Source organism: Mustela nigripes, chromosome 17 (genome assembly GCF_022355385.1).
Source record: "Mustela nigripes isolate SB6536 chromosome 17, MUSNIG.SB6536, whole genome shotgun sequence".
In the NCBI taxonomy this organism is placed as follows: Eukaryota; Metazoa; Chordata; class Mammalia; order Carnivora; family Mustelidae; genus Mustela; species Mustela nigripes.
In genome coordinates this window covers 37269656-37287241 of record NC_081573.1, presented here as the reverse complement: position 1 = coordinate 37287241, position 17586 = coordinate 37269656, and the positions used below count along the sequence as shown (strand labels likewise).

The 17586-nt window shown below is 39.9% G+C and overlaps 1 long non-coding RNA gene across 1 annotated transcript in view; it reads left to right on the top strand.

The window, feature by feature from the left end:
- LOC132005900 (uncharacterized) overlaps positions 1–17341 on the top strand; it is a 306601-nt gene extending 289260 nt beyond the window's left edge. The window contains exon 5 of the long non-coding RNA XR_009400933.1: positions 17206–17341. This is a non-coding gene — a long non-coding RNA (uncharacterized LOC132005900). The remainder of the gene's footprint in view (positions 1–17205) is intronic.
- Positions 17342–17586: the final 245 nt, after the last annotated feature.

Below are 17586 nucleotides of genomic sequence, written 5' to 3'. Positions count from 1 at the left end.
CTGGCAACCACTTAGAAAGACGGATGTACAACCTGAAAACAGTTCAAGAAGCTGAACTGAGGTTTGCTGAGAATTTCAGGGGTCCGGGCCAGGCTTTCACATTTCCACACAGAGAGTGATAGAACAGTAATCTCCCCAGCCAATGTCAGGAGGCAAAAGTACATGACTTTCAGATTTAGAATGAAGTTTAGAATTCTGAGATGGCATATATGAGGCAAGAAAACCAGTGCTTTATGGATAGGAGCAAGAGCGAGGGTCATAGATGCGTGAGAGTCTCCTTGACCAGGGCTGGACACCAGCTCTAAGATTCAGTCACCCTGGGCAAGTCACTTAACCTCCCCAACACTTTAAATGACTGTAACAATAACTCTTCTGCAGGACAACTGCAACAATTAACATACGGCATAGCATTCCAAGTGATATACTGAATATTCAAAAATACTTTAGTGATATCAACATAGGTGGGTCTTAATTTTTGTTATTTGTCATTTGGAGGACGTATTAGATGAAAACTTGGAATATCATTTGTAAAAGTGGCACAAAGGTATGTCCAAATATACAAGATTTTCTTTGACACTTGAGTCACTTGAAGTCCATGAACTGGGGGGTGGGAGGGCGTGTTGGGGATCCCAAGTTTAAAATATCTCATGCTCATGTTTGAACTGTTTCAGTGATTTGCTCGATGCCAACTTTTCTGAATATGAAGTTATTAACCCAAACATAGAAAGTAATGATTCGGCCCTCAGAGATGGATCATTGAGATGAATAAATATAAAGTATGTATTTAGTGATTTCCAAAGTTTTAAATACTATATAAATATGTATGATTATTAGTCATATTTTTAGCTCCCTAAGGTGGTAGAAATGAGTTTGAAAGAAATTTGATTCTGGCAAACTAATAACTTTCTTCCACAATTGTTTGCAAAATGTAACTTCTTGGCAATCATTTGGTTTATAACATAAAATTTGCATTAGTAGAAGTAAGACCACAAGTTATTTCTATTTATTAAGTAGCTGTTTGCTAACCAGCTAAAGGAAACCTATGAATTTCAGAGTTTGAGGTAAGGAATCAAAATGCAGTGACTCTCTTTAGAGGATATAATTATTTAAAAAATATAACTATTGATAGATACTCTGTTAAGTATTGTTAGACAGCAAGATACATGCAATTGTTTGTGAAACAGTTAATTAAATTAAGCGTAGCCATTTAACTTTCCTATCATGAGTCCCAAGAATGTGATGCAATTGAAATCAAGGTTTCCATTTGTTACAGTTCACTGCTGTGAGCTTCCTTGCAATTTCTGCCAAACAAAATGAAATGAATAGAGGTTACATATTCAAGGCCCCTATCTTTTATTCCTTAAAGCTCATCAATATGTAAACCCCTGGGGAGTTAGCTTTCTCAGTTTGTGCACCAGGCCTTCACTCATGTGGGGATCACAGTTCAGTGAGTTATGGAAAAGATCCCTGCCATCACTCCCCACCCTACCCTTGCCACCAAAAAAAAAAAAAAAAGATAAGCTGATAAAATGCTTAGGATATAAATGAGGGAATGGTGAGGGTAAAGCAAAAAGCAGGACAGAAAGCTTAAGATGTGGCAGAAAGTGTTAAGTGGGTAGGTGAGAAAGGTAGATAATTAGGATGTTGGGAATATTTTATATTAGAGATAAAATTCTATACCTTGGCAAAGAAATTACATCACTGTGGACTAAAACTGTTGTGGGAAGGGAGAGAACTTCATAAAGATTTTACATAAAATGTCAATAACTTTCTAGTCTCTTCTCAGTGATTCAAGCTATCTCCCCACCACTTGCTAAACTTCGTCATCCAGGTCCACACCTTGGATCCGAGGTCAACTCATCTTGTACCCTACATCCTAATTTTTATCCCATCTGTGGGTACTGCAGGTCTAGTTTGCTCTTGCAATGCTCTCAGCCTGTAAAGGGGGTGGCATCTTGAGATAATACCTTATTCACATATTAATATCCAGCATTTATTAAAGTGGTTAGGATTCTGTAGATGCTCAATGAAGATTTAGAATGAATGACTGAATAAACAAATTAATGGGTAAGAGATAAATGAATAGGTCGATAAATGGAATAAATGGATGGATGGATGGATGGATAGATACATAAGCAGACGGTTGTTTGAGTTTTGGTCAAACAGAACAATCTGGTTGTCATAAAAAATCCAAACATAAAGCATTAAAAAGTAAATATCCAATACTCTAATTTTATTAAAGTCTTCTTCATCATCTACTTTGTTGTTCTTCAAATTCAGGATACTAGGATAAAACTTCTTTCTCCTTAAAATTATCAAAGAAAGAATTTTTTTCTAATTCAAGAAATATTGAACATCCTACAAAGCCCCTATACTAAGAAAGAAAAAATCAATCGATGCTATCATCAGTGCATTTAAACATAGCTTTTAAAAATGAGACACTGATGAAAAGGAGTTTAAAAGCTGTTCTCTTTACACTATTCTGAAATAGTTGATGTTATTTCATTTTTTTTCTCCCTGAGCTTTCAAAATACTCATGCTGAGATACTGAGATTGTATTCAGTTTGTGAAATTAGGGACATAAAGCTTCTCCAGCCACCCCTATTATCTAGCACAAAGATGCTAAAGCAGAATTGAAATCCTATTATATATATTGCATTAAATTGGTTCCCAGCGGGGCATCTTAATTAAGATGTGCTTATTACCTGGGTCCAGATTAAGTGGCATGGACTGTATCACAGTCTTTATAATCAGACAGAAAGCAGGGTTAGCCCAGGCCCTGATTTGCTAATGAAGGCTAATGGCCGGGCGCCTTCAATGGTACAACTGTGGTGGGGGCTTTTCAATACCACACCAGACACTGTTTTAATTTAACGCTAAGAATGCACATAACCCTATTGCCCTTTCTTAAGTAAATACTTGTAGGTCTTTGAGCGTTACTCTCCTAAAGAGAGATTTGCATCAGATCCTCACTTTATGCTTTTGGGGGATAATATGGTTCTCATACAGAACCTGCAGAAACCGGCAGTTCTTTCTAGTTTGATTCCTCTTCTCTCCTTTCCGTTATACATCCACTCAAACACCCATGGCATCATACTCCTCCTCACCCCATCTGACATGTCTTTACCTTCTTTTTTAATCTATGCAGAATCCACACAGCAACATATCTAGGATAGACCAAGAAGCGATTTAGGATATTAGAGTCAGGATATAATTTCCAAGGTCCTAGTTGGCTAAGAGATTGAGTTCCAAAGTTCCAAGTGGATTTCATGCGTTGTCTGTGATATAGAGAGGTATTTCCATGAGCCTATCCATACAACTATGTGGTTTTGCACGTTTTCCCTTTCCTTGTACTGGAAACTCATACCTTTTTATTCTGATATGCATCTGGATACAGATCAGGGGAAGCTCTCTCCCACCTGATTATAAAAAGCAGGAAAAGTCGCTGATGAAAGTAGCAAGGAGACTTTCTCATCCAGGTGAACACCCCCTGGGTTCTCCTCATCGACCTGTGAGTAAAATCTTACTGACTGCTGTAGTGTTCTTCACTCTTGAGTGCCTAGGAAACCCACATATGAATTAAGTATTCAGCTGGGTAGCAGACATCCTAGGAAACAGTCCACCAAACACCTTTAAAATCAGCATTGCTAGAAGAATCAGCCTAGTTGCATAAATATTTGATGAAGGGGACTCAGTTAGCGGTGCTGCAATAATTATACAGATTGTAATGGTAATCCTCGCTATCAATAATACCTTTGGAGGGAATGGCATTATATACTTCACTCACAGAGAATAATAACAATATTAACACAGTCCTGACACTTGGCAAGCCAATATCTCCCAAGCTGGGCTCACTTGGCAATCAGGACAGCAAGGAACCTTAGCAAACACATATTTTTTTGGCTGTCATTCAGTTACTGGAGTGTCAGAGAATATTTGGCATTTAATGCTATGCAAAGTGTTGTTCCCGTTTGATTGTTGTATACTATATAAGCCTTGGAGCATGACATGAAGTAATTTAACAACTGGAATAACAGGCATTTGGGACAAAACTAATTTCATAGAAAGGCTGATCACAGACACTTAACTTGTTCATAAAAATGTTACCTTGTCATATAATACAGAGTTGGAGATCAAGCTATGGGGGGGGGGGGGAAGCCAGTTGTGAGAAAATGTCCCTTAATTCTTGTGACAGGAACTCTGTTTTTCACTATGTTATCTTCGCTCTAAGTACCAAGATACACTTTGGTCTTTCTTGCAATATCTCTGTTCGGTTTCCAAGAAATGGGCAACTAAGTAAGTTTGTGTTTTAATGAGCTCTGCTCTACGCTCTCGTATAAGACAGCTTTTTTTAAAATTAATTTATTTATTTGGCAGACAGAGATCACAGGTAGCCAGAGAGGCAGGCAGGGGGTGGGGTGGGGGGAGGCAGGCTCCCTGCTGAGCAGGGAGCCCTATGCGGTGCTCGATCCCAGAACCCTGGGATTATGACCTGAGCTGAAGGCAGAGGCTTTAACCCACTGAGCCACGCAGGTGTCCCAGGACAGCTCTTTACTTCACTTGGCCTCCTATAAAAGTTACTGAAAATATTCTCCTCAATGTATGAGACACTGAACAAAGACAGAGGAGAACACAAGTGAACAGGCAGAGTATGGGCCACTTCTGAGGACGGGAGTCTACTTTCTTTTCCCGGACCATTTATACAGGTATGGTCTGGGAAGCCAATCTCCTTATCATCCTCATATTTCCAAAGTCACCTCATTTCAGTGTCTGTTGGGGGAGGCGAGGGTTCATCCTGAGCCCGCCCAGATTTGCCCACTCTTCAGCACCATGCTGTCTCTCTACCAGCTGGGATGCTTGTCCCTGCCAGGGACTTTTCAGCATGGATGGAACAGTGACATTGATAGAATCCTGTATTTTCTGCCCAGAGTAGAGGATTGCAAGTGAAGAAAAGCTACACTTCCCTTTATTGCTATCTTTTTTTTGTTTTGTTTTTTTCTTCAAAGACCTGCCTAGGATTTCAAAATTCAGTGAATCCTTAGAGCATCAAGGCTGCAAGTTCCAACTCCCAATAATATTCTCTATATACCCACTGCTCACCACACTCACTCACAACAACCTAACTCGGGCCATCCTCATCTCTCAGATGGATTTTTGTGATAGAACTTCTCTTGGTCTTCTACTTCTCCTTATTCTTACTGTCCGTTCTCCATCCCACGGCCGACGTGATCTGTAACAAATAAGCCACCCAAATATGTTTTAAAAATTATGTGTAGAATAAAATAAGTGCACATTTAAAATAAAAAAAACCAATGATACATAATGTACGGATAGATACAGAACATATCTATCTCTCCCGATACAATGTACACATGAAAAAACAGAGACCAGGGTCTTGGTCTAACTTACTCATTTTTTATAATCCCCAGTAACTGGATCAGTCCTAGCATATTGTCGAACTGAATATACACTTGCTGAATGAATTCATTATAAAATATTCAGTATTCCTATCTGTGTTCTCTGATTTCATAGGAAGTTCTATGTATTATCCTCAATATTTGGTTCCTGCCCTGTTTCTCCCCATTGTGAATTTCAGCTAGTCCCCAAAACAAAAGAAAACAAAGCCAAAAACTCAGAGAGATCCCTCTTCTGGACAGTTCATTCTGGGTTTTAGCAATGCCTGCTCCTTCAGAAAACTGTACCATCAGTGTGAATGCTCTAGGTCTCCTGCTTTCCATGGGTAGCTGAATCACACACAGACACACTCCCATGCCAGTAATGATGGGAAGCTTACCTACGTTCTTCTAAGAATCAGAAACACCTATAAAATGGAAACATTCATTGTGTTTCCCATAGAGAGAAGAGCCAGGTTAACACTCTGAAACTAGGGCTTGGAGGAACCTTGTATTTTTAACCAGGGGCCATCTACTTCCCAAATTGAGTTAGAAAAAGAGGATGTTTGTTTCAATACCAACGAGAATGTCAGTGTGCTATTGTCTGATGTTATCATATTTTAAGGGAGGTTCTGGATTAAAATCAGGGAAAAGAAATGGTTCTTTAAAGGATATTCATTATATTTTGTTCAGTTTTCTGTATGTCTTATATGTTTTGCCATCTTGCCTTGAACCACATGGATCTGGGGAGAGACCACCCCTCCCAGGGCTGGCTATTTGATGGGAGAAGTGGATAGCTTGCCTGGGACATGCCTTTCATGAGCAGACTGGCTAATCAAGGCCATCCCCTCATCTACCTTCTCATCTAATTGTCACACACCAAGCCAGTATTTCCCCTGCGCTGAACACTCCAGGGGCAGGTACCAGACTACTAGGGACAGCCTCTGTACCCTAGAGCCCACAGAATTATTCAAACTAGCCAATCCTAAACTGCGTACCCTGCTATGCCTAACCTTTCCTGCAGAAACTCCAGAAAAGCTCCTGGCCTCATTTCTCTTTTGCTCCTGCTCCTGCCTGGACAGAATGGTCAAAAATACTTTTCCTTTTTCCCCCTCTTTTCCATGGACACTTATCTGTCGGTGTTGGCATTCAGTCACCTCCATAAAAATGAATCACCTCCGTTAAAATCCCACTGGTGCAATTTTAATACAGGGTTCAATCTGGACTATAGTACCCTGCTCAGAGCACATTTTCAGGAGTTCTTTAATGAATTAAGTCATATACATCTAAGACCTGTGCATGACTTGACCAGGAAACTAAAACAGGGCCAGTCTGTTTGGAGTGGAATGTATGTTCCCTCTGCTGGGACCCTCAAGGAAAACTACTTTTCCAGAGGGGAAATGGGCATGTGATATTCATGTGTAATTCATAATATTGGTTTTCAGAAGTCTCTATTCTCACCTGCATTTGGGTCCCTTTAGGCAATATACCTTTACCAGGTACATCGAGAGTCAATTCCTGGTCTTGGGATCCTGAACTTCATTTCCTGTGTCTCCTTTTTTTTCTTGTAATAGCGCCTTTCCTTGGCCCATTAATTCCACTTTTGACACCTTAACATAAGAGAAGAGAAAAAGCAAGAATTTAGTTCTCCTACCTAGTCATCAAGTGTTTCACATGATTGATGGAAGGACAGAACTATTCATATGTGCCTGGCAGGAATCAGGTTTGTGCTCCAAGAATCAGGAGATTGAAAGTCAGGAAGGGCCTTGTGATTCATGACAGAGGGTGGTAGGTGTTTGGATGAGTGCTTTAAAAAAGTGGCAAAACATGGAAGCAGGGGGAGGGACTGGCACTGTGGTAATGTTAAAGATTAACCACTTACAAGAATATTAAATGCATTTGTTTAAAGTCATTACAAATAAAACACACTGCTAATATCATGGGACTTCTGTCAACTGGAATATTATTCATTGTTCGTTTGTAAAAGAAATAGAATTTAATTACACAAGAAGAACCATGTTTGGATAGCACTAAGCCTTTTCTTGTATTGCTGATGCTTCCTCCTCGTTTTAAAAAAAACTGCATGGCAATCTAGCTTGACAGATGTGCTAACAGAGATGGATGTGACATTACATTCTGGGTTTTGTTGGAGTCGCTATTTTGAATGAATACAAACGCAGTTCTCTGTGACTGATAGCCTCAACTTTTGGTATTCCGTGATTTAGTAGATTTCATAGTAAGATAGACCCAATTTTATTTAAGATTTCCAGGCAGTTTGTCTTACTTTTTTCACCATGAATACGTAGTACAGAGATGCAAGTTGGAGCGTGGTCTTGACAACGGGCCAAGACCTGCAAAGTTAGGATTCAGCCAGACAGGCATAAGAAAAGGGGGGGGACCTGAGGCTTGACCCCACACCGACTTAGAATCAGTTCTCTGGGAAGAGACCCATGATGGAGAGTTGCATGCAGAAGGTTTACTGGGAAACACCTCAAGAGAAAATCTGTAGGAAAGTGACTGGAGGCAGAAGTGAGCAAAGAAAGAGGCTGACTGATAATTAACTTGCAACGGAGGTGTCAGAAGAACCCACATGGGGTTCTGAGGCTGGACTGGCCCTTTGGAACTGTCCCACAGTGATTCATGGTGTCTGGGCCCAGTGGGAATGAATTGTGAGCTGTTGGCAGCTCATACTGCGGGGACATAGGGACTGAATGCTTCTACCCAGAAGAGGGGTCTGGGCAGAGCACCATAGTGTCTACAACACTCAGCCTGGAAGTTTCAAGCCAAAGGGGTAGGGGAAATCAGAAAGCATGCAGAACAATGAATTTCAAATGTGGGGATGTAAACTTCTGAATGAATGATGAATCCCAGATCGTCCTCCCGCAGGGATGATGAAATGCCAAGGTTTGGGAAGAAGAGAGATAGTACTCATGAAATCTTTACCAGGATGAAGGGGGGTGATTTATAAGGGGTGATAGCCTCACTGCAAGACTTTAAAATATCAATTTCCTAAAGGTATTTTATAGGGCTAATAGGGGATGCTGGAACAAAGCTGGGGTAAACAAAACAGATGTTTCATTCCTAAAGCAATGAAGGCTGATTTCATTTGTAGTGATACCAAAAAGCAAAAGATTTTTTTTTTTTCCTTCCTGAGTAAGTATTCCCGACTTGAAACTGAAGTGTTTAAAAGAGACAAACAAGATGGAGATAAACTTTGATCAAGCAAGCACAAAACCTTCTAGGGCATCAAAGCATTTTAAGCAGTCAGACCAAGGGTTCTTAAAAGTGGCACTTACTGATGTTTTAGACCAGATAGATGATTCTTTGCACGAGGGCCTATACCCTGCCTTGGAGGATGTTTAGCCCCTGCCTAACAGATGCCAGGAGCAATCACCCCTCCCCAAAAGTCTTGGTAACCAGAAATGTCTCTAGACATTATCAAGCGTCCGTTGGGTGTGAGGGATTTGGGAGAAGCAAAACTGCCCCAGTTGAGAATCACTATCTAAATGCACTGCTCTTCTTAATTTTTGGTGAGGGTCGCCGACGATCCCAGTGTGCACAGAGCTGAGAGGTTTCTCCTGATGTGAGAATTTCAGGGCTAAAACTAGGCAAATGCCAGGAAATCTCTTCGAGTTGGTCCCACTAAGTCGGCTCTGTTCTGGAGTGCAGGGTGCTGGAAGGAATACGCTGACACTGAAGCAGTACATACCTGAAGAAATACATTGCAATACCCATTTAAGTAAAAATAATATGCAGCAGGGGTGCCTGGGTGGCTCAGTGGGTTAAAGCCTCTACCTTCGGCTCAGGTCATGATCTCAGGGTCCTGGGATCGAGCCCCGCATTGAGCTCTCTGCTCAGTGGGGAGCCTGCTTCCCCGCCCTCTCTCTGCCTGCCTCTCTGCCTACTTGTGATCACTGTCTGTCAAATAAATAAATAAAATCTTAAAAAAAAAAAAAAAAAGGTTAACATATTGGAAACACCTTTTTCCCCCCTCTCTTACATAAAATGGTTTTAACTCCCTGGGAGTTGGGAGCAAGATATAGATATTTAAAAGCCCAGTCTTGGGTCATACTATGTCAGTATTCTTCCATTGTTGTGAATGATAGTCCAACTTACCGAAGATTTGTATCTGAAGAGCCTGTCACAAAGTAGGAGTTAGAAAAACTTCATTTAAATGCTTAGACACATTCCATATCTTGATGCCTCTTCTCCATCCTTTGAATTGTAAATGACCCTTCCAGACAAAATCATTCAAGAGGTGCATGCAGCAGAACTGCCCACCAAGAATTGTCTTCTGCACCACAAATGAGATTCTTACTTCTCCAGGACCACTATAGGGGGACAGGACTGCATTTAACAAAGGTGAAGTCAATGTAATTTTACCTAATCTGGTATAAGATAGTTCACTAAAATTTGATCATATGTAAAAATGGATTTTTACTTGCAAAGAAACAATGTAATCCATCTAAATAAAATATTTTGTTTATTTTTTATTTTTCTAGTATAGTTGACACACAACATTACATTATTTTTAGGTGTACAGTGTAGTGTGATTCAACATCTCTCTACTTTAGGTTGTGCTCACCAGGGGTGTAGGCACCATCTATGATCATACGGTGCTAGTACAGTATCATTGACTATCCCCTGTGCTGTGGCTTTCATTCCTGCAACTTTTCCACTCCATAACTTGAAGCCTGTATCTCTCACTCCCCTTCACCCATTGTGCCCAGCCCCTAGCCCCTTCCCTTTGGCAACCATCAGTTGGTTCTCTATATTTGTAGGTCTGATTCTGCTTTTTGTTTATTTGTTTGTTTTGTTTTGCTTTGTTTTGTTTTTTAAGATTCCACATCTAGGTGAAATCCTATGGTATTTGGAAATGACATTATATTTAAAAGTTCTTAAGAGAAAATGGCTTCTACAAATAGGTTTTAATGTTCAAAATTCAAACATTGAGATAAGCCTAGTGATTTGTGACTGACTTTTCAGCAGGGATTTCCCAAATAAATCACATATTTATCCACTGCATTCATTTACCTCAGTAAATGGAGGACACTAAAGAGAAAATGATTTACTCCTGGGCATATGACTACCATGATGCTCTCAATATGTTGGCATTCTAAATATAGTAATGGAAACTAACTGAAAACTTACTAGTGAGAGTAAAACTAGGTTAAATATCACTTCTGCTGCTGAAAATTGTTTAATCATTAAACAAACACTTATTGGGATCCTATTGTTTGCTAAGAACACTGTTCGCTGTTGAAAGTGAAAAATCCAATAATACTTGCCCCAGACGATAGCAAATTTGATGAGCACCAATAAATCGCTGATTGCTGCACATTGGGTTATGAAGAAAGATTAATAATAATAATAGCCTTTATTGATCACTATGTATCAAGCATTGTGCTCAATACATTTGCATTTTTATTAATCAAAATAGTCTTATAAAGTAGGTATGACTATTATTTAGATTTTATTTATTTATTTATTTATTTTTTAATTTTTTATTTTTTATAAACATATATTTTTATCCCCAGGGGTACAGGTCTGTGAATCACCAGGTTTACACACTTCACAGCACTCACCAAAATATTAATTTTATATGTGTGTATGTATGTGTGTGTGTGTATATATATATATATATATATACCCTAAGATTTTATTTGTAACATGTCCAAGGTCACATGGTTTGCAAATGATAGATCCAGAATCTAACTCCAGAAACTATGCTTTTAACTTCCTTTCTGATTTTTGGCAAAATACCTCTATGATTTTATTTCTTTACTAGTTATAATCTGTTGATGTTTTAAATGGGCAACTGTATCATTGATTTCACAACTATTATAGCAGTATGAAGTATATGCGCAATAACCTTTCTTGTATTTTCAAAATCAGCCTTAATTTCAAATATTCTATATTGTTCTCAGATCTATTTCTTTATTTGTTATTCAAAAGGGGTGCCTGGGTGGCTCAGTAGGTTAAGCCTCTGCCTTCAGCTCAGGTCATGATCTCAGGGTCCTGGGATCCAGCCCTGCGTTGGGCTCTCTGCTCAACAGGAAGCCTGCTTCCCCCTCTCTCTCTGCCTGCCTCTCTGCCTACATGTGATCTCTCTCTCTCTCTCTGTGTCAAATAAATAAATAAATAAAATCTTTAAAAAAATATGAGTAGTCTAAGAAGCATCAGTACTACTATTTGTAAGCTGATGAAAGAAGTTCAGAGCATGCACTTGCCCAAAGTCTCAGAGCTTGTGACTGGAAAATGTGGAATTAGAAGCAGGACATCCGACTCCAATGAGTACTTTATCAAGCCACTGCCTCATCAAGTTGTGAGGTGGAAGAGTAAATATAGCTTTAAAAAGAGAGATTTGAGCTCACATTTGCCTAAAATTTTTCTTTTATGATTGTGTTAAAGATTCTAGATCTTTTTTATGCTATCAATGGGAATGGCATTGGGTACCAAGCAAAGAAAACCTTCTATGGGCAGGAAAATCCCTCTCCCCTTTTGTTCCTTACTAATCAGGGAAAGACATGCCCAAGGTATAGAAGCATGACAACCTTCCCGATGGCTTCCCTTCCTTCCCTGTTCTCTCACTATTAAAGTTCTCTATAAGACCCTATGGTCAGAAAATGTATTTGTTGCTTAAGTTTTAATTTATGTTCAAATAGAGATACTGTGTTAAGTATCTTTTAAAATGACCTGGAATCAATTTTGCTTTCCACAAGTCGTCAGCCAGGTCTTCATAAGGGAGGGAAGGAAACAGATCCTCCTTCATATTCCAAGAGTTCATGGTTCATGGAACACGTCTTCAGAAAAGACTACTAGATGCAGAGGTGAACAAGACACTGTTTATCTTGTTTGACCACCCCTTGACCTAGCAGTTCACTATTATATAGAGAGCAGAAATCCTCTTGTCAAACATCTGCTGGGATTTTTTTTTTTTAATTTTATTTTGGTTATAGTACATTTTTAAAGCTAAACGAAGGGACTCGTCAAGGTTTTAGAGGACATAATTATGAGACCAGCAAGTGTATTGTTGCAAAAGTGCACTCTAGAGAGGTCAGGGGTTTGACTTATTGTGTGTCCAAAAATCTAGCAAAGTAATTGCCCCATGGCGACTGCTCAGCAAACTTCAGCTCTGTTAGATTGAAATGGGTTTCATGTATCACAGTCAAATCCATTGAATTATATACAGTTAAAAATACCATAGTTATAGTTATTATGTAACTACTATACTTATCGTGCTTTAAACCATATGTAACTGTATATATTACTATCTATCTACGCATTACCATGGTATTACTATATCTAGTACCATAACATAGTTCAGACAGTGATAAGAAGAACTTTGCATCTCTATTGGAAGGCATATTCCCTTTAATGAGTGACAGTGATATAGAGTGGAACAGACAGGGACTTGAGTTTCAGTGTCCAAGTTCTGACATTTACTAGCTAAGTGAAGATGGCAACCCTTTTTGCCCAACTGCACTCCCGGTTCCACGCTTGTAAAATTTACCAGCAGACGTTTCTTTCCACATCTAAGGTCTTATAGTAGCTAACCTATGCTCATTTAGTTTTATGATGTGAAACCAGTCAGTCACTTTCCTGACTTGGGAGCTTTCAAGAAAATTCTCTAAGCTCTTTATTTTGAGCATGTTGTAGATGAAAAAAAAAAAAAAAAAATGCAATCACCTCCGTATTTTCCCTGAATTCTCAGCACTATTCTGCAGATGGCACCATATGTTCTATTTTATAAACTCTGTTTTATTTAGTTAAGGTGTTTTTGTTTAAATACAAAGTAGTAATTGCTATCAGAGATCTTGAAAGATAAAGCCTCCTTTTTAATAGGGGCTTTGTATTTTCAAAATTAGGGAAGGGGATATATTGACAGGTATATCTAAAAATATAGAAAGAAAAAGAATGGGAAGAAAACAATCCCTCATTACCCATATCTGCCACTGGATTTTTTTCCCCCTCTTCTTAAGGCATTCCTCCAGTCCTTCTGTCAACCTCCGTTAAAGTGGCTGTCCCTGTCAATTGTCTGTCACTGCTTCGTGTCATTCTTAAAAAGACTAGCAAACTTTCTGAGTGACATTGTAACTTCAATCAATTTGCATTTCTGCCACAGTGGAAATTATTTTTGAAAACTTATGCATCCTTCCTAGGCTCTTTGAGGCCTTAATTGCCTAGAATGTCACTTGATCTATAAACTTTAGGCAAGTGGTTCCGTCTGAAAGGAAGTCTGTGTGAACGTGAGGAGCTTCTTCTTTCAAAAGATATTTTTAAACAAGTTCTAAAATCCTGCCTGGTACACCCTGTTATGAGACACTGACAACGACCTCTTGTCATGGTCTGTTGAATTATTTTCCGATATTCCAGAATTGGCAGACGCCTCACAGGACCCCATGGTAGGGACCCCTGGGTTGCTCAGTTGGTTAAGCATCTGCCTTGGTTGTGATCCTGGGGTCATGCCTGGGATGCCCCAGGAAGCCTGGGGCTCCCTGCTCGGGGGGGTAGTCTGTTTCTCCCTCTCCCTCTGCTGCTCCTCCTGCTTGTACTCTGTCTCTCTCTCTCTCTCTCTCTCTCTCTGTCAAATAAAAAAATAAAATCTTAAAAAAATAAAATAAAAAAAAAACCCCAGGGTAGCCACTACACAGACTTGGAAGGCAGATGGGTTTAGAATCATAGATTCCCTCTTCACCAGTCTTGTGACCCCAGGTGCCTCACATTAGCCCTGTTTTGTTTTGTTTTAAGATTTTATTTATTTATTTGACAGACAGAGATCACAAGCAGGCAGAGAGGCAGGCAGAGAGAGAGGGAGAAGCAGGCTCCCTGCTGAGCAGAGAGCCCAAATGCGGGGTTCGATCCCAGGACCCTGAGATCATGGCCTGGGCCAAAGGCAGAGGCTTTAACCCACTAAGCCACCCAGGTACCCCACATCAGCCCTGTTAACCTGGGTTCCACTCTGCAGAACTGAAGAGTGGAAGTGCCTGACTGATAAGGTGACTGTGTTGAGTGCAGTTGTATTTCATACTTGGAGCACGCGGTCCCTGGCCGCTTGACTCCCTTTGATGCCTGTCTCTGGGAGAACTTGAAGGGATACCTCCCAGGGAGCCCAAAACACGAAGTTCTGAGTACAAGTCATAGGTGTAGAGATAGAAAAAGAGCAACAAGAACAACAACAACGACAAACCCTGGCTATTGCTACCGAGTCTTGATTTAAAAGATTCTGTTTGCGGTCTTTACCTAATAGGCATCCTTGTCAAACTATATATGCTTCCCTCTTGGTCTCTCTGTCTTCCTATCTCTTCCCACCCCCTTCCTTCTTCCATTCCTTCCTCTTGGCTTTCATGGGTGTGCTTCAGAAAGTAGGTACAGGGAACTGATATAAAGCCATAAACATATATATTGGTATTTACATTTTACAGATGAAGAAACTGAGATACAGAGACATTCAGCTAGAAGGTACCAGGATGTGGGCATAGCCAATAGGCCACTTCTGGCTGGTCTCTGTCACCACCGGGCATCGGTATCACAGCATTTCATGGCCATCCCCTTAGTTTCTCTGATCGAATGACACTAAACCTGCACTTTTGTTTCCCTCTTAGGGAAGGGCTGGTTCCAAGCCTAATAGCAGCTATTAACATTCTCATACAAGGTGCTTTTAAAATGTGGGAATAGCTCTGAGATTAATTTCTTTTAAAGCAAACTTGAACTAGCTCTTCTATTGATGCTATGAAGAGGAAAATAGTCTTGCCCAAGGTCGATAAAGAATTGAAAAGTGAGGTTAATAATAAAAGCAGAATTAGAAGCAGTTTCAGTGGTGATATGTCATGTGTAAGCCTATAAAATAAATAACAATTATCACATTAGAAAAATGAGTCTCTTGAAGGGGGAGCCATTTCTGACAACTCTATCTATGTATGACTCTCCTCTGCCTCGCTCACTTTGGGACTTTTATTGACTAAACCAAGGCATGATACTCCCCAGCCCTGTACTTAAGAAGAAGGCTATTTTGTCCCGTAAAAACTCAGCAACTAGAGACAAAACCATGCCATTCCAATACACCCCCTTACATAGCTTAATGTATTAGCAAATACTGTGTGTACTATGCTTAATTTTTATATGAAAAAAACAGTACTTGCTTAAATATGTATATGTATTTATAACATGTAACAATAAATTCTTACTAAATAATAGCAGATATTACATACAAGACAATACATAAGTGCGTGTTCTATGTTATATCTCTGAGTCCTTACAATAGGCAAGTTATTAATTATCATTATTGCATTTTACAGAGCAGAAATAGGAGATTGGCAAGGTGTAAAGACATGTTCAGCCTTATGGTGCTGTAGAGAGGTGGAATTAAAATTAAAACTTCGTTGTGCACAGATACCTAGAACTTAATACTAAGTATATATCACCTCCCTGAATTTAGCATGTAAAATATCCACATACAAATTATGTTATTCACTACAACTAGCAGAAAGTCACAATTGGTTTTTCCAAAACTTGGAGGTGTTATTTCTGAATTTTTAATTAAGTAAGATAAATGTATCTCTCAGTATAACTCAGTGATCTCCATTTCTAAGTCATTCCCGCCAAGCACAAAAATCCTGACTACTTCCTGAGCCCCTTATATGGGCCTGCTTCTTTGTTCCAGAGCTCACATGCAGTGGTAAACTTCATATCTGTAGTAAAACTGTAGTCCTCCAGTAGGGCAAGCCTCCTATTTTTTATTTATTTATTTATTTATTTGACAGAGAGAGAGAGAGAGAGTGTGTGTGCACAAGCAGGGCATCAAGCAGAAGGAGAAGCAGACTCCCCATTGAGCAGACAGCCCAATATGGCGCTTGATCCCAGGACCCTGGGACCATGACCTGAGCTGAGCAGACATTTAACTGGCTGAGCCACCCAGGTACCCCTGGCATGCTTCCTAGTAAAGAAAGTCATCTACCCAAGCTCCTTTTCCACTGGAAGTCCTGGTGCCAGAATGGGCATCTTTAGACTCACGTGAGTATTATCCGGATGTAAGCCTTCTTATGCTTAATGTGACCCCACTAATGTCTCAAGGGCATATCATCAGCAAAGATAAAATGGTTTTTCAGTGCCCCAAATGTATCTGCTTAATTGACTATTTTCTACAGCTCAACTGGTTTGGCGGATGGTGAGATGAGGACAGTGGAAGGGAAGTTTGGCAGTTGAACCTGTGAAAATGGCAGTTGTCATTATAAGTTGTATGTCCAGCTGGGTGTGTCTGGAAGCCATTGGAGCAGTCATACCTGTGACTTGATTATATGGTGGACCAAGAAGAATTTCTGGGAAAGCTCATTGAAGTGGAAACAGTGGAGTCTAGAACAATGGTCTCAAAGTGCTATTCCCAGACCAACAACATCAGCATGACCTGTGTAGTCATTCAAGCCCAGTTCTCAGGCTCCAGTCAAGACCCATTGAATCAGAAATCTGGGGAACTAGGCTTGGAAATCTGTTCAAATAAGCTCTCCTTGTGATGTTGCTGTGCACTAAATTTTAAGAACTAAGCTTAGTGCCTTGCTTCTCAAATATGGTTGTATTCTTAAATCACTTGGGGAGGTTTTAAAGTAATTACAATTAAGTGAAAATATCTGGAGACAGAGCACAGGGACTTACTTGGTTTTGTTTGTTTGCCCGAGACATTAATCCTGAACTGTCAGCCACCACCCTCTTTGTAGAATACCTAATATTTTTTGACCCACGTTATGAGTCAGACATGGAGTAATTGTTACGCAAGCCTATCGCACCTTTATGACATAGATACTACCCTGTTTTGCAGATGAGGAAACTGAGGCACACACAAATTAAGTAGCTTTCTCAGAATCCCTGTGTGAGTAAATGGTGGAGCCAGTATTGGAACTTGACTTCTCGAGCTCAGAACCTGAGCTCTGCACCACTCTTCGGCATCAATCGAGACGCACAGCAGGTAACCAACACAAATTGGTTCTTTTCCTCCCTGCCAACACATCAAGGTACATTGCTCTTCCTACTTTCTTGTTCTTTGGTGGAAAAACATTGAGCTGATGGATTTCCTTTGTGACTCGTCTTTGTAGGAACTAATCACTACCCCCCCCCCACCATCCACCCAGAAAAGAAAGAGATTATTTTTAGAAGGAAAGGAAGGAGGAGAAGGGACAGTGTGATTTCGTGAAAGACCTTA